Source organism: Martes martes, assembly GCF_963455335.1.
Source record: "Martes martes genome assembly, chromosome: 2".
NCBI lineage: Eukaryota > Metazoa > Chordata > Mammalia > Carnivora > Mustelidae > Martes > Martes martes.
The window spans coordinates 5733930-5757967 of record NC_137889.1 but is presented as its reverse complement, the minus strand read 5'-3'; the positions used below and the strand labels follow the sequence as shown (position 1 = coordinate 5757967).

The 24038-nt window shown below is 40.5% G+C and overlaps 1 pseudogene across 1 annotated transcript in view; it reads left to right on the top strand.

Annotated features, from left to right (window-relative positions):
• LOC308339026 (tubulin beta-5 chain-like) overlaps positions 1 to 21217 on the top strand; it is a 68074-nt pseudogene extending 46857 nt beyond the window's left edge. The window contains exons 2-3 of the transcript in view: positions 20355 to 20451; positions 21132 to 21217. The product of the transcript in view is annotated as a tubulin beta-5 chain-like (transcript). The remainder of the gene's footprint in view (positions 1 to 20354; positions 20452 to 21131) is intronic.
• The last annotated feature ends 2821 nt before the right edge of the window (positions 21218 to 24038 follow it).

The window sequence follows — 24038 nt, the reverse complement described above, 5'->3', positions numbered from 1 at the left end:
AAAAGTCTCCTATGGTTTGTCTCCCTCCCGATCCCATCTTGTTTCATTTTTTCCTTCCCTATCCCCCAAGACCCCCCATTCTGCCTCTCAAATTCCTCCTATCAGGGAGATCATATGATAGTTGTCTTTCTCTGATTGACTTATTTCGCTCAGCATAATATGCTCTGGTTCCATCCATGTCATTGCAAATGGCAAGATTTCATTTTTTGATGGCTGCATAATATTCCATTGTATATATATACCACATCTTCTTTATCCGTTCATCTTCCGGCAACCACTTTTTTACTCTGTTTTTGTGAGTTTGGCTTTTGTTTTTGTTTTTGTTTAAGATTCCACTTGTAAGTGACACCGCGCAATATTTGTCTTTCTTTGTGTGTATCATTTCACTCAGTATCGTGCCCTCAAGGTCTTTATTGGAAGGTTCAGCAACATGCTGTGCACCTGCTATGTGCCAGGCCTTATTCTAGATCCCAGAGATGCAGGAATGAAAGACCATCACCACCACAACACAGTCCTTTCCTGGAATGGCTGCATTTTAGTGCCAGAGAGAGTTAGGAAACGATGGAGGAGAAATGTCCTAAAAATCTACCAGATCTTAAAATCTACTTAGTATAAGTTAGAGATCAGAGACAAATATACTGTTTAATATGCACTACTCATTTTGAGGTTGTTTATGCACTAAACAGGTGAATTCGATGCTTGTTTACATGGAAACACGACCTATGAATTTGAAAATCTTCTGGGTGTATGTGAAAAATAGCTCAAAATAAACCCAGTCTGTCAACTACTCAGTGGGAGGAAACACATCTCTTCTCATCCTAAAGATTTGTGTTTGTTCTGTGACTGAAGGTAGGAAGGACTTTTGGCCTCTCAGAAAGGTTGATACTTCTATAGTTGGTTTTATGATCCTATAATAATTTTTACCCTTCTGTTATAGTTAACATATTGTCCAGTTCTCATTACACTCAAAAATTGTAATTTCTGGATTGAGTCTGTTTCATCTTGGCCAATCAACAAGTACAAATCACATCACAAGTAAATTGTTGGCTAAAATGTCCTGCCACAGAATATGGCATAGGGTTCTTGGCATCTGATCTGTGCCCTTGTCTTAATTGCATGGCAGTTCTGGGGAGTGTCTCTTGGAGAGGGCAGTGGGCGGGCAGGTGCATGTAGTGGCAATGGGGAACAGAGTGGAAGAGAGGGTTTTGGAGTGAGGTAGGACAGGATGCCGCGTTCTGAGTGGATGACTGACAGCCCCGAGGGCACCACAGGCATACGCGTAAGCAAGAGCACGTAGAAGGGAATTCATGAAGTATTTGGAGGAGTAGCAACTTCAGTTGCCCCTGCTACAAAGCCAAATGGCGTTTTCCTATAAATTCTCATTTTGAGCAATGAAATGGCATGCATAAAAGCTCACATTAGTACAAACATAATATCACATAGTGTTAAATTTTAACACTGTTAGATTGTGGTAGTGCTATTTTCCCTCTGAATCTTCAAAATTCTGGTTCCGTAACATACTGATGATGCCTCCTGCATGAATCCTTTTGACCTCTTTAGAAGGAATTCTATTCACGATGTCATTTCAACTGGTATTGCCAAGGGACTTTGGTTAATAAAAAAATTATTGGGTGTTAGGAGAGGATGTAAAGAATGAGCAAGACAGAAGAAGCTCCAGTGGGCATCTGCTGCATCTGTCAGGTCCCTAGGGGCCGAGTGGTAGCAACAATGACAAACACCGGGCCGCTTTCAAAGAGTTCCAAACTGCATGGCACCATCCTCCAGAGGGCTTTAACTACCTAGACATCTGTCGGGTTACAAATACAGCTATCAGGTGGCTCCTAAATTATATTGAGGACAGCTTTATGATTCAGCAAGTGAGACTCTAACCTGGGTTGAAGTCATTCTGACTTGAGAAGAACGGGGAGGGTTTGTTCAAAGTATTGGATGTCCTAAGAGACCTAGATGCAGGTTGACCTGGTTCAGCGGGGTAAGTGGGAATAGTTGTTCGAACTAAGGTGTATTTCAAGCAAATAAATTTGCAGAAAAAGACATTTCTTTGTTTCTAAGGAGAAATTTATATCTGTAGGAAATCTTGATCGGTGGCAGCAACTGCAGACTTTTTCTCATGAGACAGGATTGTGACTGTTAATCAAGAAGTCAGTTTGGGGGCACCTGGGTGGCTTGTCAATTAAGTGTCTGCCTCTGGCTCCGGTCATGATCTCAGGGTCATGAGATCGAGTCCCACATCGGGCTCCATACTCAGTGGGGAGTCTGCTTGGGATTCTCTCCCCCTCCCTCTGCTCCTTCCTCTGTGCTTGCTTGCTTTCCCTCAAACAAATAAATCTTTAAAACACCAGTTTTTCAAGAAAATAATATGAAGTGTGAAGAAAGGAATTGTCAAACAGTTTAAAAGTGAGCTGCTTGTCTCCTACGGAATACATTATTTCTGTGCTGTACTCATATACGGGTTCTCCCATACTCACTTCGGAAAAGGAATACGAGACCTTACTAGTGACAGAGATGTTAAAATGTAGACTAAGGGAGGACAGGGAAATCCATTTAGATGTCAGTGGTTGTGTGGCTCTTCAGCAGACTCGTTTGCTTTCTAGTCTTAGTCACTCCACACATCTCAGTGTCCCTTCTCGGGTGGGCAACCTAGAGCAGATTTCCAGCCGGTGAAGGGGGTGGAGGGGATGGGCACGTTCCTTCCAGCTGAATCGCCGGACCTCGAGGAGCCCTCCCTGGTGACCCACCAGCCAAAACACCCCCGCATGACTTCTCCACTACCTAAAGGGAAGAAAATACTCTTTTTCATGCACGGTTTATTTCATACGTGCTATCTTGAAATATGTAGTGCTATTTCTTTCCTGCTCTTTTAATAATTTTTTCTACCAAACCTCTGAAATCCATAGGTATTTCAATTCCATTGTTTTGAGTAAACAATAGGAGTCTCAGAGAATGTGTTCTTCTTGGAGGTTGATAAGGAGACTGTGCTGGGAAAGGCACCTACTACCCTAGTATGCCCAACCGGGGGTCATTTCTGATTGACTAAAAATACCTTAGGATCTGGATGAGCTGACCTAAAGGCACAATGACAACGGTCTATATTTGGACTTTGGATTCTTAAGAAATTGAGAGTCCTTTGTTAGCTTACTTAAAAAATTAGCAAGCATGCGTTGCAGGGAATGCACCGTGTTAGGCGTTGAGGGGAAGACAAAAATGAATCAGGAAAAAAGGACTTCCCTTAAAGTTATCTAATAGTAACACATTTTCAATAGAAGATTCAAGATGGTAAGTGCCATGATGAAACAAACAGTTCTCTGGGAGAAGCCATTTGCACTGACCCAGTATAGATTCCTGTCCTATAGCCTTGTTTTCAGGGATTTAGATTTACTTTTTAAAATGGAAATCTTCTGGGGCACCTGGGTGGCTCAGTGGGTTAAAGCCTCAGCCTTCGGCTCAGGTCATGATCTCAGGGTCCTGGGATTGAGCCCTGCATCGGGCTCTCTGCTCAGCGGGGAGACTCCTTCCTCCTCTCTCTCTTTCTCTCTCTCTCTCTCTCTCTCTGCCTGCCTGCAGACCTGTGATCTCTGTCTGTCAAATGAATAAATAAAATCTTTAAAATGGAAATCTTCCTAAGTGGGTGTTCTTGGTGGACTGTTTGAGGAACTCTGTCTGACATGCCTGCAAGTCTCTCTCTTCCCAAAGAAGCTGGTCTGTGCTCCTCAGGGGTTTCTTTTTCTTTGGGACTTTGCTCTCCTGCTGTGGTCAGATGCTGCTGGATGGTGTCTGGAGGAACACCTTACTGGCATCAGTTTCACTTTTCATGTCATCTCCTGGAGACCCAGCATCAGTCTTAAACACCATTGCGCACTGGGACATCGCTGGACAGAAGGCACCCCGTAAAGGATGTACCTTGAGGCTAGGGAGGCTTCAGACCCCGCCCCTACTTGGCTTTGTTGAGTTTGGGAAGATGTATGCAGAGATTGGTGTCATGCATTATTACAGAAATGAAATCATCTTCTGTGAGAATTTTACCACACGTTAACTGCTGACTGATGTGGGCCCCTCACAGCTGAGGAAGCACAGGGAATATTCTGTGCCAGCAACGTTTCATCAGTGGTGGTAAAGAGAAGTAAGAAAGCCAGTAGGAGGGTGTTCACAAGTGAAACATTTTGTTTGGGATATCTTCATCTATTACCGGATTGATGGTGCCTCAGGAACGAGAACTTTCCCTGTTATTAAACACTGTGCACAACTTTTGCTGAAATCCTATTGGGAGGCCAAGTGCTTGTATCTTGCCAAAAAGGAGGAATTTATTCTAGAAGTAGTAGAGAAACAGAGGAAAACCTCTCCAAAATAGGTCGTCTGGATTTCACTGGAGGAGTTACTACTGTATATGCTTTATTCCTGTCATGTTTATTTTAGGATTAAATTTTCTCCGAATACTTTGGCCATACATTTAGCATCAATTTATTTTACCTATTTTTTCCATTCTTCATCTGCTACTCATAGTTTTGTTTTGTTTTTGAGGAGTGTACTCACTAGCAGTATCGTAATAGAAACTAGGGGTGCCTGGGTGGCTTCGTAGGTTAAGTGTCTGACTCTGGACTTTGACTGAGAACAAGATCCTCAGGGTTGTGAGATCCAGCCCCACATGAGGCTCTGTGGAGTCTGTGTAAGATTCTCTCTCTCCCTCTGTCCCTACTCCCCTACTCCTCCAACCCCAGCTTGCACTCTTGTGCTCTCTCTCTCTCAAAAAAATAAATAAATAAAAAAGAAATTAAAAGTGGATTACTATGATAATTTATGCAACATCAATGCTCTATTATGTGTATTTCAAGTAAATTTGACAAACATTATGTACATGAGGTAATCACCCTTTTCAAAAGTATGCCCTTTTGCATCTTTTGTTATCAGTTAATGAGCTTGTAAAATTCATATTTGTTATTTAAATTTATCATATTAGCTGTCAACATATTGCTTAATGAAGCAAGTGGTTTTTGTTCAGAGAAAATGAAGGTCTGCTCTTGAATTAGCTGTTATTTAAAAATTTGCTGATAAAAGCAAATTAGTGATTTTTCAATGGGCTGATCTGCATGTTACTAACTTTGGAAAGAAAATTAAACTATGTGTACATATTTACAAATGTCACTACGATTCGGTATCATCTAATTCAAGTACCATGTAAAAGTCAACTGAAGGAAGTTTTTTAGATGGATAACATAACTGAAATTCAAACCCCTTAAGAAAATTTAAGGACATTAGTAATGTGGACATCCTAAAAATCTTGTTTTTTAAGCCTTGAAAATTCTCAGGCATGGGACAACTTTGGGTTTTGATAAATAAGATTCATTTAATCTCCTTTTACTTGAGCTTGCATGTGTATTTCGGTACTTAAACCAAACTGAACCTCAGTCTGGGACATAATCTGTTTTGTAGCTGATGGCTGTTAGCATTACAACTAAGAATGGTACTTTTAATTTGATCTGATGCTCTGTGATCTTTTTTTTTTTTTTTTGGTTCTTGGCAAATGTAAAAGTATATTTTTTTAATTTATTTTTAAAGATTTTATTTATTTATTTATTTGTCAGAGAGAGAGAGAGAGAGAGAGAGAGAGCACAAGCAGGCAGAATGTCAGGCAGAGGCAGAGAGAGAGAAGCAGGCTCCCTGCCTAGCAGGGGCTCCTATGCGGGACTCGATCCCCGGACCCTGGGATCATGACCTGAACCAAAGGCAGCGGCTTAACCAACTGAGCCACCCAGGTGTCCCTAAAAGTATATTTTAATTAAAATAATTTTGATTTTTATTCTTGATTCTGACTGATATGATGTTGGAGTGCTAACTGACACGAATAAGAACAAAAAGCACCAATAGGTAAGGATACCTGCCCTTCTGAGTTTAATGGTATTCTTACAATGAGAGATTAATGAACTGCTCCATAGGATTAAAGCCATAAAGGTCATGTGTGGGATCTTGGAAGTTGATCTGTCAGCAGAAGACACCAGATTCCCAGTGTGGAAACTGAAACTCAATGAAGAAAACCAGCACAGAAAAGAGAACACTCGGGATTCGTGGGGGGATGTGGAGAGTCCTGCCAGAAACCCATTTTTGGAATCCAAGAAAGAAAACTGATGGCCACCTGAATCTGAGGCTGTCCCACCCTGAGGGCCATGCCGTTCCACTGCCTCTGGTCCTTCAAGGGGCCCCAGCTGGGTCAGACACACAGAACTGTGAAATTGCCTTGTTCTATACTGAGGTTTGGGAACAGGGACAGGGCAGAGGGCACAGCCCTAGACACGGGTATGGGTGCAATCGGACATGAAGAGGAAGAGCCTCTTGACTCCTCTGATTAGGTCAGGACTACCCAGATAATCTCCCTATCTTAGGATCAGTTGATTTGGGACCTGTGTGTATACACAAGAGCCCAGGAATCTCAGGGGGGCACATCTTAAGATTCTTCCTCCTCTCAATGGTTTCCCTTCTGAAATTCATTCTGATTCTAAATTCTGTGAGTAAGTGGCTCAGTCCCACAATACTGAGATCATGACCTGAGCTGAAATCAAGAATTTGCTGCTCAAGTGACTGAGCCACCCACGTACCCCTTTTCTATGTTAACCTCTGTTTTTTTTCTCTTAAAGTGAAATTATGTGTTTCAAGTAGGACAAATGTAAAATCATTGAGTTGTTCCTGAATTGGCACCTATTAAAATTTTACTTTTTTATTCACTGTTATTTCCAAAGTCCCCCACTCTCTTCCTCTCTCACTGACATTTAATTCATATAACTGTTGACATCACATGAGATTTTCCAGAATCTTGGATTCTGGTCTTTGCTCTCCTAATTATGATGTATATGTATATATATGATGTATATGACAGAAGATTACTCTCTATTTATAAACAAGGATAGGGACGCCTGGGTGGCTCAGTTGGTTAAGCGGCTGCCTTCGGCTCAGGTCATGATCCCAGGGTCCTGGGATCGAGTCCCACATCGGGCTCCTTGCTCAGCAGGGAGCCTGCTTCTCCCTCTGCCTCTGCCTGCCTCTCTATCTGCCTGTGCTCACTCTCTCTGACAAGTAAATAAATAAAATCTTAAAAAAAATTGTATAAACAAGGATAATGCTCCCTACTTCTTGAGGCAATTGCAAAGCTACAATGAGATCCTAAACAGAAAATTTATTTTTTTAACTGTGAAGCATTCTGTAAATATAAAGTAGTAATAGTCACAAGTAGTCCTCTAGTAATGCAGAGTCATCCCACAAATCTTTATGAATTAGGTACATCAATGATTTAAACATAATTGAGATTCATTCCACATCTAGAGTAACACTCTCTGCTTCCAAAATCTTCTTAGAACACAGCCCTGATTATGTTATTTCTTTGCTTAGGAATCTTTCGTGCCCACTCATTAAAGTCTCAACTAATTATTCGGGCATTTTGTTCCTTCTGGTCCAACTCGTGTCCTTGACCATCCTTCCTTCCTCCTCCTTCTGCCAACACGCATGTTCCAAGCATATAGCCTCACGTGATTAATGCAAACCCTACACAGATGCTTTGTTCCACCACCTCTAGCTGCAATGATCGTGCACCTCGGATATCATTTCTCGTGGGAAGGGTTCCTGGGTTTTTGACCACTAACCTCTCCTTCTCCTCTGCTTTTCACGTAGGACTTTTCCCTTTCACTCTAGCTTTTATTCTGTTCTTCCTGGGAGTGAGGTTATTGGTACATAGGCTTCAAGGAATGTCAGTTACTCAGAGACAGGAATCCCATCCCCGTTCTGTGTTCCTTCACCTGTGTGGTGCCCTCTTCGTGTAAGATCCTAAGGAACATCACACATTGATCTCAGTGATCTTGAGAAAGTTCACTGAATCTGGTTAAATCATTTCTTGTCAGTGGAGGTCAACTTTGTTTCTCACTCCTACGTGGTGAGACCGTTGATTTTATCGTGCACTGAAGCACCGGGATGTGGAAGCCGGACGTTGTTGAAGGAATATTCTGTGCTTCTCAGAGCAAGCGAGGCGTCCGTAGGAGAGCGAAAGATGAGACGGGTGCATCTTCTCACGTGGTACATTCTTGAAAGCCCTGAAATCTCAGAAAGATAAAACAGAGAGTCTAAAAATTAATACAAAGAAAGTGAGACTCTTGGTATTTCTTCTTAGATTGGGAACAGTCGCTTTAGAAACGAAATATTCTGTTTCTGAGAAGGCACAGGAGGATAGCGCAGTAATAAATTAATAAATAATGAATTAATAATTTTTTTTTTGCAAACCCAGGGCAGGTGTAGATACCGAAAGCCAGAAAAGTAAGTAAACATGAAACACCCACCAGTTTAATATTTGACAGTGAAAAACAGCAAAGGGAAGAAGAAAGAGCCCTCCTAGTAAGAAGGAGAATCCCACTGTATCACCACTACTGCGCAGGGAGGGACGCTGCCCTGTGTGTCCTGTAGTTTCCAGTTAGCACCAGTGGCTAATTGTTTTCTTTCTCTCGGCAGCACTGAGAGTGAGAGAAGGAAGCTGACCTCATTTTCCATATTGCTTACTGATGATTCTGACTTATTTATTTGAATTGGCTTTCTTTCTTTTTCCAAATTTGATGTGAACTTCGTTTCTCCCACTTGCCTGTGGCTGGGGATTCGTTGATAACGTGATTCACGTTGTATTTAACATGGTCCGTAGGTTCTCAAAAGCTTTTCTTGGGGGGCTCAGAAGAGGCCAGCGAAGGGACAGTCCCGAGGTTCGTGGCTTTGCAAATGATGTCGGTGGGTGGAGCTGGGACTCCTGATCTCAGGGTTGAGAGTTCAGGCCCCGCCCCAGGTGTAGAGAGTCCTTAAAAATAAAATCTTAAAAAAAAAAAAAGATCTGAGGCAGACAAAAAGTATTAGATTAACATAGCTATTAACTGTTTCTAGAAGATAGCTGTGATGGCATTTATCTTACAATTAATTTCAATATTCATATTGTACTTGATTTTTTTTTTCCAGTTTTATGTCCTTCATCCTTATTCATTTAACATTAAGCACGAACTCTGTGCTGGCTACATGGAAACCATGGCTAATGTCTTGCGAGCCCATCAGGATTGTGTGACTCAAATGTGTTATTTAATAATTATTGTGTAATCACCATAAACTCCTCTGTGCATTGCACACTTAGGAAGAAGCCAAAGCATATTGAATTGTGAGCTCTAGACTGACTTTGGGCTGTCACTACCTTACCATCTGTTTGTGCTAATCAGTGCTCTTTGGCTACCTGTGCGGTTTTCTGCGCCATACACGTGGCCGGTGATGGATCACTCCGGGAGCCTTGCCCTGCAACTCGGTGCTGGTCTCTGTATTAATACATCTCTTAACCCCTTCGTGGCATCAAATCCCGCTGCTGCTGGTGGTGTAAGTCATTTCTCTTTTGTACAGACTCTTTATATATTTTAGGGGCAGCTAAATAATTTTTTCCCTGTTACCTCCCCAAAATCAGGATGTGCATCTCAGCCTCCAAAGGAGATGTGTTAATGAGTAAAAATGGTCAAGGCTGCCCTTGTAGGTCAAAGTAAATATCACCTCTAAAATATTCAGTGTAGGTACCAAGTAATTCCAACCATGTCTTAGCTGTTTCCCTTCTCCAATTCATCACTTTCAATGAGAAAGTCTGAAACAGGTCAGAGACGGGATCATTTATCAGGACGTTCACTTATAGATGCACATGAATGAGATGCACATATGTTATGCCCGTTTTTCTTGTGGCGTTTCTCTGGGATATTTTCAGATAAATTTTGTGAGGCACAGTCCAATCTAGCTTTACCACAAGTTTTTGGATGACCCAGGGGACTGTAGGGTCAGAGGAAATGAACTTTATGTATTCAGCCCAATTCCTGTCCGTGGGGGAGGGGAATGGGCTAGAGATTGCGTTACTAATCGGTCATGCCTATATGAAGAAGCCTCTACAAAAATGCCTTACAGCAGAGTTCTGAGAGCATCTGGATTGGTGACCATCCACACTTTGGAAGGATGGCTAACCTCCCAGGTCCATGGGGTGAGAAGCTTCCACTCTAGACCCATCTAGCCCTCACCCTATGTATTTCTTCATATGGCTGTTCATCCGTATCCTTTAGCATATCCCTTATTATGTAACAAAGTGGCAAACATAGGTAGTCTGAGTTCTGTGAGCCATTCTTGCAGATCATTGAAACTGAGGATGGCTCATGGGACCCCTGACTTATAGAGAATCCATCAGAACTACAGGTGACAATAACAAGTGACAGGGCTGGTGATTGGCACCGGCAGTGGGTGCCATCTTGTGGGACTGAGCCCTTGGCTTGTGGGATCTGCAGGTTGATAGGTTGATAGGGTTAGAATGGAACTAAATTGCGGGGTCCCCAGCTTGTGTCTGGAGAGCTGGGGAATTGTTCGGTGTGGGGAAAACCCATGCATTTGGTCACAGAAGTGTTCTGGGTGAGCAGCAGAGCAAACATGAGAGCTTGTTCTCTTCGCATCTGAATAATCCCAATACTGGCTATTTATTTATTCCTGTTCCATGTAAGAAGTGTCTGAACAGCGACAACAACATCTACTAGGAAAACAAAAATCACAGTTTTGGAAACTGCTCCCCCGGTACGTGTGATCACTTTGCAGATGCTAAAATGTGGCCCCCAAGACAAGAAGGGGCTTCATGGTGGTCGAGCCAGTGCTGGCGGATGTGCTGGGCACTCCGTCACTGGCTGTTCTCCTACACCACACAATCTCTCCTTAGCCCGAAGACTGGAAGTTTGGCTTCTGTTCTGCCTGACTGTGTGAATCAAAATCAGAACCCCAAAGTGGCCTCAGATACTTTCGAACGTTCACCCCAGTGATTTTACGTGCATCGAAGTTTGGAGACCATAGGAGAAATTGGGCTCAGAGACAGAAGGGTTTTTGGGAATTGACTCTGTACCGCCTGAAAGCACTGCCCTTTCTCACGTCTCACAATGGCAGGCTGGGGGACACTCCTTGGAGGGGTGTGGCTCTTGAGCACTAGGGAAGCTCCTTGGCCAGAGATATCCTCCCCATGTCTCCTCTCCCCCTCCGCACGTCTCTTCTCCCTCTCCCTTGTCCCATCTACCTCGGGAATGCCTGCACAGCTTTCCAGGTCAGCTCCAGGTGGCCTGGTTCATCAAATCTTGTGTGACCCAGCTGGCAGGCTTCGTGCTTGCCTCATACATGGGACATTTCTTCCACAGCACGGGGGTGCTTGACCTTTGTCATCCTCTGCTAGGACGTGAGCTCCCTCAAGGCAGAGACTCGACTTCTTTTTCTTTGTATCTTGAAAGCCAACGAAAGTATTTGGCCTAGGCTAAGCTCTTGAACGAATGCGTGCATGCATGAATGGATACATAAACTAAACTCTGCCACTTTCCAGTGTTAGCTGTGCTGTAATGAATAAGGCATTGGACCATTTTGATCCTGCTTCCTTAAAAAAAAAAAAGAATGTTTTCTTTGAAGCTTGTTACAATGACCAAATGAGGAAAGTACTATATGATAGTGCTTTGTGGTACACAAAACACTGTCATAGTATTTTCTCATTTGGTCGTTGTAATATATAGATAGATAGATAGCTAGATAGATTACATTACACACATATTACAGGTATATATGTGTATTACAGGTACCTATGTATACATATTTTATATGCACATATATGTATATATACATCCCTTCTTAGGGTTCAATACAATAAAACATTCAAAGAAGAAAAAGAAAAAAACTAGTAGAAAACCAATCTGTCAACCAAAAAAAGCAAGAAAAAGAAAAAAAAAAACAGTCATGGCAGCAATCCCTCAAATATTTCTCCCCGCTCTATGCAAACAACCAATTGTGCTCACTCTTTTCTTTCTCATTGGTCTCCTCAACTTCTGGATGAATTATATACCTTTCTCTGGAAACTCTCAGCCTTTGCCAAGTAAATCAACCTGGGCTGTCAGTGTCTTTGGTTTTGGGTCTATATTTGTTGTGCCAATTTTTCACATGAGGCAGGAAAGGCAGTCTCTCTGTGGTGGGGAGGGGAGGGGGCTGAGATGATGTTAATTTTGTTTTTCTGGCTTATACATGCACAGAATCCCACAAGCCAATGCACCTCCCGCAAATGTGAGCAGGAAACGTTCACTGTGTTTGGTGTTTTTACGTCTTTCCTGCTGTTCTCTGAGCCTTGCTAGATCTGTGGCCTTCAAACTTAAATACCATCTTGTATCTGTGATTCATGCAGAAATGTGAAAATGGGACACATGTAAAAAGCAAATGAGCAAATGTACTAATCAGGGGGGTATACTGTTCAGCTGGGAGGGGGTGTGTGTGTGTATCTTTTTGAAGTCAGCAGCACACTCACATGTTTAAAACTCAAAATGACGTGGCAGGGTGTAGTGTCCTTTTCCCCTTTCATCCTTGGAAGATGCTGTACTGTATGCACAATTTTGCCTCTTTTTCGTATCCTTCTCAGTGCACAAAGACTTCCTTCCTTCCTTTTGAGTGCCACAGTACTTTTTCTGTCTCTTGGGTTAGTTGATTTAGTTCTCCATTGATGCATTACATTCAATCTCGTGTTGTTATTCTGATACAATTAAATCATAGCCCTAACGACAGCCTCTTGTTTATGTTTTCCAAGAGTATTTAACGTAGTCTTGATGGTGCTTGTTCTTTCTGACAGTCTCTGTCTCTCCTTCTCTCTCTGACTGTCTCCCCCATCCCCCCCCCACCATATACTTCACCTACACTCTTTTATTGATCTAATCCATATAGCTCCAAACTCTACCCAGACTGAGGAATTAGAGGATTCTTCTTTTTATTATTATTATTTTTTGGATACTCTGGATCATCAAACTGGATTTCCTTCTTGATCTTAAATTCATCAGGAAAACAAATATTTAATTATTAAGTATTGGATCGACCTTTTTTGTATTATGTTGCCCATTCTCTGCCCATGAAAAGAGACTACAACTTTAAATAGATTCAGTGAATTCTCCTGCAGTTCACTGATTATGTTTTACCATAAAGCACTAGGCTGGGTACCCCATGGGGAGAAGTGTAGAAGGACAAAAGCAAATAAACATTTCTTGCCATTATCAGCTCATCATCTGGAAAGGAAGACTTTGTTTCCCCGTGTTCTATATTAGAAGTGTTTCCTTATTAATTCAAACTTCTTTATTAAGCAATTAGATGCAATTAATGCTTGCATCGATCTGGCGATACTAGATAATAAAGCGTTTCACTCAACGTAACTTTGCACATTGTTGTACTTTACCCTGAAAGTGTTAAACCTTTTCAAAGGTTTCAACTGTTTTGGATAGAAATTTTCCTAAAACATACCTACAAATGTTTCTACTTTTAAAAAAGAATGTATTATAATGTGACCTTTCTTTACTCACTAAAAATTGGGAGAGGCTCTGTAAGACCCTCTACAAAGCCCTTCCGCCTTTGACTTCACACAGTTAAGTGATGACTCTTCCATCCATCATTGTGGTGGGATAATGCCATGCTCTCTGGGCCTGCTGGGAGTCCAGTACTGCTTGTTCCTGTAATAAATGGTCCCACATAATTCTTTTTTTAAAAAATTACTAATATAAAGACAATGCAAAGAAAGTTCAGGAAATGCAAAGTTGAAAGAAAATCATAACATCCAACATCCTCACATTTCCTTTGTTCAGCATTTCTTTTTGCATATTAGACCTTCTTCTGCAATCACTTTCCTTGTATTCCTTTTTTACTTTCCTTGAGTATAATTTTCTCTATTTCCTTCCTTCCTTCCTTCCTCTTTCTTCTTCTTTCTTTCTCTCTTTCTCCCTCCCTTCTTTCCTCTTCTTCTTCCCCCATCTTTTTCTTGAAGATACCCTTATTTGCCCTCATTATTTCTAGATTTTGAGGGGATGGAATGCCCAGTTGATAGTCATGATGGCTCATGTTATGAGTCAACCTGACTGGGTTAAGGGATGCCCAGAGAACTGACAAAACACTGTCTGGTGTGTCTGTTGAAGATATCAACGTCGGCATTTGTAGAGTGAGTAAATGAGGTCACCCTCTGCAATGTGGGTAGGTATCCTCCAGTCCACTGAGGTCCCTAATAGAGCAAGGATGCAGCGGAGGGAGCAGTGAGCTCATTGCTTGAGCTAAAACATCTGTTTTCTACCGTCAGACATCTGTGCTTCTAGTCCTCATAACTTCAGATGTGTACCGAGTGACACCACTGATTTTCCTGGAGCTTCAGCTTGCGGAAGTCAGATCATGGGCTATCTCAGCTTCCACAATTATGTGAGCTGATTCTTATAATAAATGTCCCATCTGTCTGTCCATCCATCTGTCCGTCCATCCATCCATCCATCCACCCATCTATCCATCCATCCATCTTTGTATATCTTATTGGTTCCATTTCTCTGGAGAACCTTCACTAATACAGTAATTAAATTCCTTCAGTACTTTTATTGATATCATTTTACTTTTTCTAATTTCTAATGTAGGCTTGAAAAGTCTGCTGTTTGGTCCCGTTTTCTTTGTTTATAGATGTTTTTAATTTTTTTCCCCCTAGCATTTTCACTTTGTGTTTGGTGTTCTGTAACTTGGCACAATTTGGGACTCTATTTCCACTTGTTCATTTATTCTCAACTATTGTTTCCTTGAATATTGCTTCTTCCCCATTCTATGGTCCCCTGCATTGCTAACTTAACATGGGTTCGGCTCACTGAGTCCCTTCCTCTTTCCCTCTCATCCACATTTTTCATCTCCTTTTCTCTGCTGCATTCTGCTTCCTTAGTAACCTCTCCACTAACTCCTCTGCCACCTTCTCTAGTCTGCTTAAACTCTCCACTGAGATTCTCGCTGAATTGTTGTTTATTCTTTGGATCTTACGATAAATTTGATTGTCTCCTATTAGTTAATTATACTTCCAAAACCATCTTATTTATTCACATTAAACAAATTTTAAATAACTGGGATCGTGTAATTCTAATACAGTCTCCACATCATTGTCAATGTCGTGAATTTGTGATCTTCGCTCCTGTCGATGCTTTCTCTTAACAATGGGTGTTTCCAGTTTTGAGCTCATGTTCTATAAAAATCTATGTCAGTTCTTTGAGACCTACATTTTTTTAAAAATCAGTTTTACTGGGCTATAATTTACATCTATAATGTACCAAAATACATTGGGTTTGGAGATTGGTACAATCCAAGAAATGATCATCACCATCAAGATACGCGTTGGCCCCTCAGCAGAAAAGCTGCTTGTTTTTGTTGCCAGCTCTGCTCCCTCAGAGACCATCTCCACTGAGTGAGTGGGCTCGGTAAGATGCTCCCAGATCTCCACCTTTCTTACCCAAATTCTGCCAGCATGTCATGGATAAACAGTCTCCAGTCATTGTTTGACTTTTTTTTGGCTTCCAGAGCCCGGAACATGTTGTAAATGTGGTGGACTCTGTGTGTGTGTATATGTCTATGCGTGTGTCCGTGTGTGTGTGTGTGTGTGCATGTGTGTGCACATGCGTGTAAGCTGCTGTTCAGCCTGTTCACGCAGTCAGAGCCGGAAGTCCTGCCTCTTAAAGATGTAAACGTGAGAGGGATGCTGTAGGGGTCTGTGTATGTCAGAGTCATCCCCACCATTTCTTCTGCTCCTCATTCCTTTGTTTCTAAGCACCTTGCCAGCTCCTGTAATTTTCCTGGTGTCTGGTGAACTTCATTTAACCTTTATTTCAGTGCAGATACACAGGCAATTAATTACTTTTTTTTGGCTGAAAATACTGTTATTTGGCTTTTTTTTGAAAGATGGTTTCTTGGACAAAGAGCTTTAGAGTGACAATTTCTTTTTTTCTTTCGGTGCGTGGGTGTTTCAGCCTTGACTGCTGGCTGTGGTATTTGATGAATCATCTGCCACTCTTGTCTTTGTCTTCTCTGATGTGCAATGAGCTCACCGTTCCCAGCCCCTTCTTAGATGCTTATAACATTTTCCTCTTTATCCTTGGTGCTCAGCGTCGTGATCAGGATTGCCTTGGAATGGTTTCCTATGTTTATTCTGCTTGGAATTTGCTGAATTTCTTGAATCTTCGGATTTAGACCCTATATAAATTTGGAAAAAGTTGGCACTATTCTTAAAATATTTTTGTTTCTTTTCCCTCAATTATATGTATATTGGACTACATACTAATGCCCACCAAGGTAGTGATGATCCATTGTATTATTTTTTTAAACTTTTTTTTTTCTTTCTGTGCTTCATTTTGAATAGTTTTTATGGCTACGTCCTCAAGGTTACCAGTCATTTCTTCTGGAATGTCTGATGTGTTCATCCCAGGCAGTATGTTTTTAGTTATTGGTATTATACTTTTCATATCTATTCTATTTTTTAGAATGGAATAGATATTTTTAGAATAGAAATTTCATATCTATTCTATTCAGTTCTTTTTTGTATCTTTTGTCTCCTCACCACACTCATATTTTTCTCCACCTTCTCACATATGGAGCCTATTTCTAATTAGTAGTTTTTACTTTCGGCTAGATCCATCATCTCTGTCATTTACGGGTCTCTTTCTATAGATCGACTTTACTAGTGTTCGTGAGTCATAATATTCTTCAGCTTCGCACGCCTCATAAATTTTGATTGGATACCAGACCTGGAAAATTTTATGTTGTTTGTTACTGGATTTTGTTTCATTAACACACTGTAAGATTTTGTTCTTGTATGCCCTTAGTTACTGGGACCTTTCAAGACTTCCTGTTAAGCTGTTATACGGTGGGCCCAGAGAAGCTTTCAGTCTAGCATAAATTTATTCCTGTCGGAAAGAACATCCTTCTGAAGATTCTGCCCTACGTATTACAAAGCTTTCCCACCATGGCTGGAGCCCTGTGTGAGCTCGAGAAACCATGAGCGTATCTTTCTGACGGTTCTTTCTCCTCTGTCGGTATTTCTACGTAAAATGTGCACTTGAGAACTCAGCCAAAGACTCCGGAACCCCTCCACATGTATGCAGAGTTGTCGCTGAAAACCGGTGTAAACATATGACTTGTTTATTTTCCATCCCTTGGAAACTATGATTCTGCTCTATCTTTTCTCAAAATCTACAATATTTTGTGCAGTTTCTGACTTCACAGCGGCTTATAGGTCAATATAAATATAACCTCTGTTACTTTATCTTGGCTGAATGTGGATGTCCCATTGACTAATATCTTAATATCAAGCAACCTCATATTCCTAAAAGAAGTCCTATTTTTTTTTTTTTAGATTTTCCTCCTTATCAAGTTTGTCATATCCTATCTACTTATATTTGTGAAAGATCTTTACTTTTATAAACCCGAGGGACACTGCTCTTTTTTTTTTTCTTTCTTTCTTTCTCTCTCTAAATCTAAGATTCTCTAAAGACTTGTTTTTGTTATCAGAGCCCTAGCAGACTCAATAACACAAGTTGGGAAGTGTTCCTTTTTTTTTTTTTTAAATTTTGTGAAAAAATGTATGTAAGAATTGTATTTATTCTGTAATGTTCAATAGAATTCACCAATAAAGTTATCCTGTACCAATACTTTCTTCATGGGACAAGTTTTTATAGTAAATTCAGTTTCTTCCATAGGTTTCTTTTATTTTGTGCCAATTTGGCTTGGATGTACATTTCAAGTAATTTATCCACTTAATCTAAGATGTTGAGTTTGTTGCCATAAACACGTCATACTAGATTCTCTTGAGATACTTTCAACTTCTGTATGATTTGTAGTGAGAACTTATCCTTTTTTTCCTGATTTTTCAGTTTTCTTCCTCAGTTTAGTATACTATATACCATTTTTGTTGATTATTTCCTATAGCCAGATACTGACCTTGTTTCTTTTCTCTTTTATTTGTCTTCTGTTTTGTCGATTTCTGCTCATTGTATTTTTTCCTTGTTTCTTTGTATTTAATTTTCTAACCTTCTGAGGCGGTAGTTTAGGGAAGGTCTTAAATCTGTATCCTAATAAGATAATTTAAAACCATAAATTTCCCCTAACCACTACTCTAGTTGTTTCAAAGGAATGTTAATGTAAATGTTAATTTTTTTTATTATCAGTTAGTATAAAGTATTTTCCAATTTCTTTTGTAATTTTTCCATTGACCCATGGATGATTTAGGGATATATTGTTTCATTTCCAAAAGTTTGAGGTTTTTTAACATATCTTATTGGTCTTTTAATTTTATTTCTGTTAACACCTGAGAACACACTTCATATTCTTTCAGTTTGTTGAAATGTACTGAGACTTATTTTATGGCCCATAAAATGGATCTATCTTCACAAGTGTGCCCCGTGCACCTGAAAGTGATGTTTATTCTTCAGTTGTTAGGTATAGGATTTTATAGATGGTAGTTAAGGTAGTTAATTATGCTTTTCTTAGGTTTTTCTATCTTTAGTGATAGTTACCTAAGTTGCTGAGAGGATTTTAAAATCTCCCATTTTAATGATGGAATCCTATATGTCTTTTCCATCAGTTTATTCTTTACATAATTTGAAGCTCTTCTTTTGGGAGGACACATTTATGGCTGTTCTGTCTTCATGATGAATTGACAACTCTATCCTTAGGCACTGTTCTGTTTGTATTCAGTAATGCTATAACTTCTGTTATAGTCTACCTTATCAAATATTAACAAAGCCACTCAGCCTCCTTATTCTTACTGTTTGTGTAATATATCTTTTTTATTGGTTTACTTTCGACCGCTGTGTGGCTTTATGTTTAAAGTGCATTTTTTATAGGCACAATGTATATTCTTGCTTTTTATATCCAATGTGATCATCCTAGTTATTTCATTGAAATAGTACATGTACACCAAAAAAAAGAGGTAGTATGTATATGCACACACATTTATATACTGTTTTATATTTAATGAAGTTTTTTCTATGTGTTGCTTTAGATGTGCCTTTCAGGGTTTGTTTTCTATTTGTTTTACCTTTTTGCATATTGTCCCTGTCTATCTTTTTCCCATTGTTCATTATACGTGGTGTCATATCTATTGCATTTATATACATTAAAGCCTCATGAGAAGATTTTACTTTCTGCTTTAAAAGGTATATGTATTTAAATATTTTAAGATGATAAACCTTTATATTTTTAAATTATATAATTATGCATTAGCAATATATAAACAAGTTATAGCGTAATATATGCACACTAATGTATGTTTATAATTGATATGTTTAGTGTATGTTTTCCTTTTTCTATAATTTGTATTTTTACCCATGAACTTTCCAGTTATATTCCATTCGTTCCTGAAGATCTGAGTTTCCCTGTTTTATCCTTTTCTTCACCTTGGAGAACTTCCTTTAATGTTTCTTGTAGGGCATATCTGGGGTGCTATGGTTCAGTCTCTGTCCCCACAGTTTGAGGAGAGGTCTTGTCCCTCATGACAAGTGCCCTGGGGGGACTGTCTCCTCTCCTGCCGCACTCTTGACTGTCCCTTTATCTTTCACTGGCAGTAGTCACCCTGCAGGTGCCTTGGAATGGGTCTATTTGTATTTATCCCCTTCTCGGTTTGCTGACATGATTAAATCTGAAAATAGATGCCACCAATTTGCAAGTTTAAAGTCATTATTTTCCCATTATTTTTCTGCCTCTTTCTCTGCCTTCTCTTCTGATGTGCTAATTGGGCTTCCATTGTAACTTTTGTTATTGTGACAAATTTCTGAGGCTCTTTTATTATTATTTTTTTGTAGTTTTTTCCTCTTTTTTAGATTGCACAGTTATATATATCCCCCTTCAAGTTCATTGACTTTCATTATTATCTGTATTCACTCCTAGATGCATTCAATAACTTTTAAAAAATTCAGGGATTATATATTTTGTTTTGTGTGTACATTGGTGTGTGTATATATACACACGAGTGTACTTACAGATCACGCTGTCTCTGAGCTTTACTACTGTTTTATTCATATAAATATGTGCGATTTCCCTTTGCCCCACTAACTGTGATTATAACAGCTCTTTGGAAGTCCTTGCCTGACAATTCGGACGTGCAGGTTATCACAGAGTGGATTGTGTTTTTCTCTGGAAATATATTGAAAATATTTTCCTGCCTCTTTGTATCTTGAGGAGTTGTGGATTCCTCAGCATTGAGAATGTTTGGTTGTGGAGGTTTGGAATCTGTGATATTCTTAAAAAAAAAATTTTTTTTTTTTTTGATGATATTCTTCCCAAAAAGAAGGAAGGTTTGCCTCAACACACCAGGAAATGGGCTCTCCTCGAATTGCAAATTCTGTCTGGCGTGCTGCAGGTGGCTGGTCAGGTCTCTGCACTCTTCACTCTGCCCTGCACACCAGGGTTCACTGATATGCTGGAGATGTAACAGAGTTTGTGCACAGAACTTGGACTTCCCCGTTATGGCTCTCTCCTTTCTGCAGCTCCGCACCCGGGTTCCCGTCACTGGTTCCTTCAACAAGGACTGTGACGGCATCGCTAGAGGATCTTTCCCATCTCTGCCTCCTCCCTGTGCAGGTGGTCAGGGAAAAGCTGCAAAGACGGGACCCCCTTCTCCCCCCAAGCCCTCCAACCCCCCCCCCCCCCACCAGAACTGGTTGCTTCCCTCAAGTTTCAACTCCCCTAACCAATCTGCCTGCTTTTGTGCAGTCTCTAATTCACTCAGAAAGGTTTTCTTGTTTATTTCCAGTTTTGCCCAGAGTTTGTAGCTGCTCTCTGCAGGCAGGCCGTTTTGTTAGAAACTCCCTCCTTCAGATCAGAAACAGAATCCCCTGCCACCCGATTTTAAAGTGAATCTCCTCAGAAGAGGTTTGCTTCTGCTAGGTACTCGGTAGCTTATCACTTTGGGACTCACATAAACCTGTCTTTTCACTCTTTTTTTTAAGGGGCTGATAATATATTAAGTGCAGATTCCCGTGCCAGAATTTCCAGGGTCATATATATGTTCTTTATCCAGGGTTGAGACAGACACATACTCTTCTAGTTCACCCTGTGGGAAAGGGGTGAAGTTGTTCTTGGGATTGTCCGCTTCTGTGGAGTTCACCCTTCAGTGTCTTCATGTCTCCTACTGTGGCCTCACACTTCTCTTCTGTTCGTTGGTCATGCATGTCATTTAAACCCAGACCTCAGGATACCAGAAATCACCAGTTAGAGACGCCCTGAATTATTCAGGGTGAATCCTGGCTCTGGTGTTTTTCCAGATTCTCGCTTTACCCCTGTGGATTCAGGTGTTTTTGTTCCTGCCCCCGAGGAAGTCCCATTCCGCCTCCAGATCAGACGGGCATAGCAAGAGATTTTGAAAAGTAGATTTTAGCCAATAGGTTTAGGTTGTAACAAAACACGTTAGCTGGGCTGTTAGCCATCCTTTTTCTGAATGCGACAGTCTTCACTCACAGAATTTGCTTCTGGTTGGGTCTCTTCATAGTAGAGTCGCACCTCAGGAACACCTTGTAAGCAGCCTTCAGAGTCCTGTCAGAAGACCCACATGGGGGTTTCAGAAGTCACTAGAGAAAAACAGTGACAATATGTCTTTATGATGTTACTGTTATGCCCTAATAATGGGTCCGTGATTAAAGGAGCGATACTGATACAAAGCGAAGGTCAAGCAAAGCTTTATTTCGTGCCAAGCATCAAGAATCAGACCGAACGTTCGGGGCCGCACCTCTTACAAAAGAGGGCGACCCTTCTCTGTTTCACAGTCTAGCTTTTAAGGGCAAAGGCCATGTGATTGGCCTGGCCACGCACAGTGACCAATGAGATTGTAACACACACAGGAAACTTCACAGTGATGCTAGGTGACCAGCTGAGTTACAATTTACCCTAGTAGACATTTGAACCAGCCTATTACACCTTGATTAGGATTGGTGCCAAAAGGGTTCCCAAAGGGCGGGGGCCCATGCTCCTTGGTAGCTAGGGAGACAGTATGCAACCCCCCACTGATCAGATGTCTCCACCTGGCCTGACCCACCCTTGTATCTGGGCTTTGTTACCTGGAGCTGGTTTCCCAGACTTGTTTTTAAGTGAATTCCCTGGGGGAAGGGGAGCAGGGACAGTTTAAGGGTTAAACAACAAGGTTTTTGTTTAAACTCAATGAAAGCCTCTTGCTAAAATATAAAAATATAAACTAGGTCCTTACAGTTACTAGTTATATACAAAATACCTTGCCTGTTGTAAACACTTTTTAAAGCCACTTTTTGTAATCTTCACCAAAATCCTATACATTACTTACTATTCCCATTTCAGAAATAAGAAAGCTGAGGCTTAGGTGATTTAAGTTCTCCAGCATCATGCAGGTAGTTAGCTCGCCATCTTCCTAGTGGATGTTGGAGAGGGTTTCTGCTGGCCCTCCACGTGTGTTAATTACCAAATTTCCTTAGGAGAGGAGTGGCTTATCTGCCCCAGTAAATATTTCTGTATTCCATATGGAACAGTCCATGTTAACGTTCCATATTAAAACTGGAAGATTGATCAGGGAGGAAGCCCACCCAAGGGTCCGTATGCTATAGCAAATGGTGATTTCCAAGGATGACTACAACCGTATTTCCCATTTCCACATGCTTTTGTTTTTTTTTTTATGTTTGCTTGCCACTCCTCCACTAAGAGGTGAAATATAATTTCCTTCTGTAAGTCTGCACATTTGGGTACATACTCTGAGCACCAAATCACTAAACCAGTCTTGAGAGGATTCTGGTCCTCACCCTTAGCGTTAGAGTTGTCCCTGCTCAGGTTCTAGACACTGTAAAGACCAGCCACTATTGCTGGTCCCTTTCTGAATTCCCAAGCCACAGAATCCAAGTGCATAATAAGAAGGTGGTTGTTCCCACCACTAAAGTTGGAGTGTTTTATTATGTAGCAATAGTAATTCAAACAGATCCCCAAAGAATGAGCAAAGCACAAGTGTATACAGTAAATTTCCAGAGCTTAGAAACCTCCTCCATGCTTAGTGTTGTGTATGTGTATTATTGTTTTGGCTAACCTTTGTGACCAAGTTTGTTAATTTGTAATGGTGGCATGCACAATTTCAGATTAGAGAAAAGAGTGTGGGAAAAGGGCCATCAGACCAACTACCTCAAAAAATTCATGTGACAGAGATACAGGATTAAGTCTTCTCTTTTGAATATTCTGCATCTTAGGATATCAGATCAGAGTCTACAAATGAAGACTTTCTCAATTAGCGGAGTATATGAACTTAATTACATATGTTTTTGTGGTAACGATTATAGTTATTAGAAAGTTTTTCTTTCTAAATTTTTTTTTAAAGATTTTATTTATTTATTTGTCAGAGAGAGAGAGAGAGAGAGAGAGCGAGCAAGCACAGGCAGACACAGTGGCAGAGGGAGAAACAGGCTCCCTGCGGAGCAAGGAGCCCGATGCGGGACTCGATCCCAGGACGCCGGGATCATGACCTGAGCCGAAGGCAGCCGCTTAACCAACTGAGCCACCCAGGCGTCCCTTTCTAAAATTTTTTAATGCAGTTTTTTGCTGTGATCTGGATAGAGATACTGGATATTTCACCAAAGGGCTATTTTTGTATATCATATATGTATACATTGTACACATGTATGTATATAGTATTTGCACATGTTAATTCTCATTAAAGTAACATTTTAAAATTCTGCTATAGCAAATATATTACTGATGTGGAACTTTTCTAGATTCAAGACTGCTGTAAATATTTTCAGGCTCAGAATGATGATGCTGAACTATTAGGTTCAATAAATAAATTCAGGTTTCAGTATAAAATAGGGAACTACAAATTACTGTCCTATTTTCTAATTGTATTGCAACATGCATTTTTATTGGTCTTCACAGCAAATAGGGGCTCACAAAATGTATTTATAACTTTATTATATCTGAGAGGCAATTTAAGATTTTTCTCCCACAGGCATTACATAAATGCAATCACTTATTTTCAGAGAGGTGCCCATTTGCAAGTCAACAAAGCAGTTGGAGCAGGAGGGAATGTAAGCTCTTGACTGAGTGGTTGGGTTGTGCCTGCTGCATCCCCTTAATTTTAACAGTTGATTGAACTGTGGTCAGGCCAATAAGTTTGATGTTTCCTGAAGTTTCTGGCTGTACAAGAAAATTCATAGCACTGTCGCTTTATG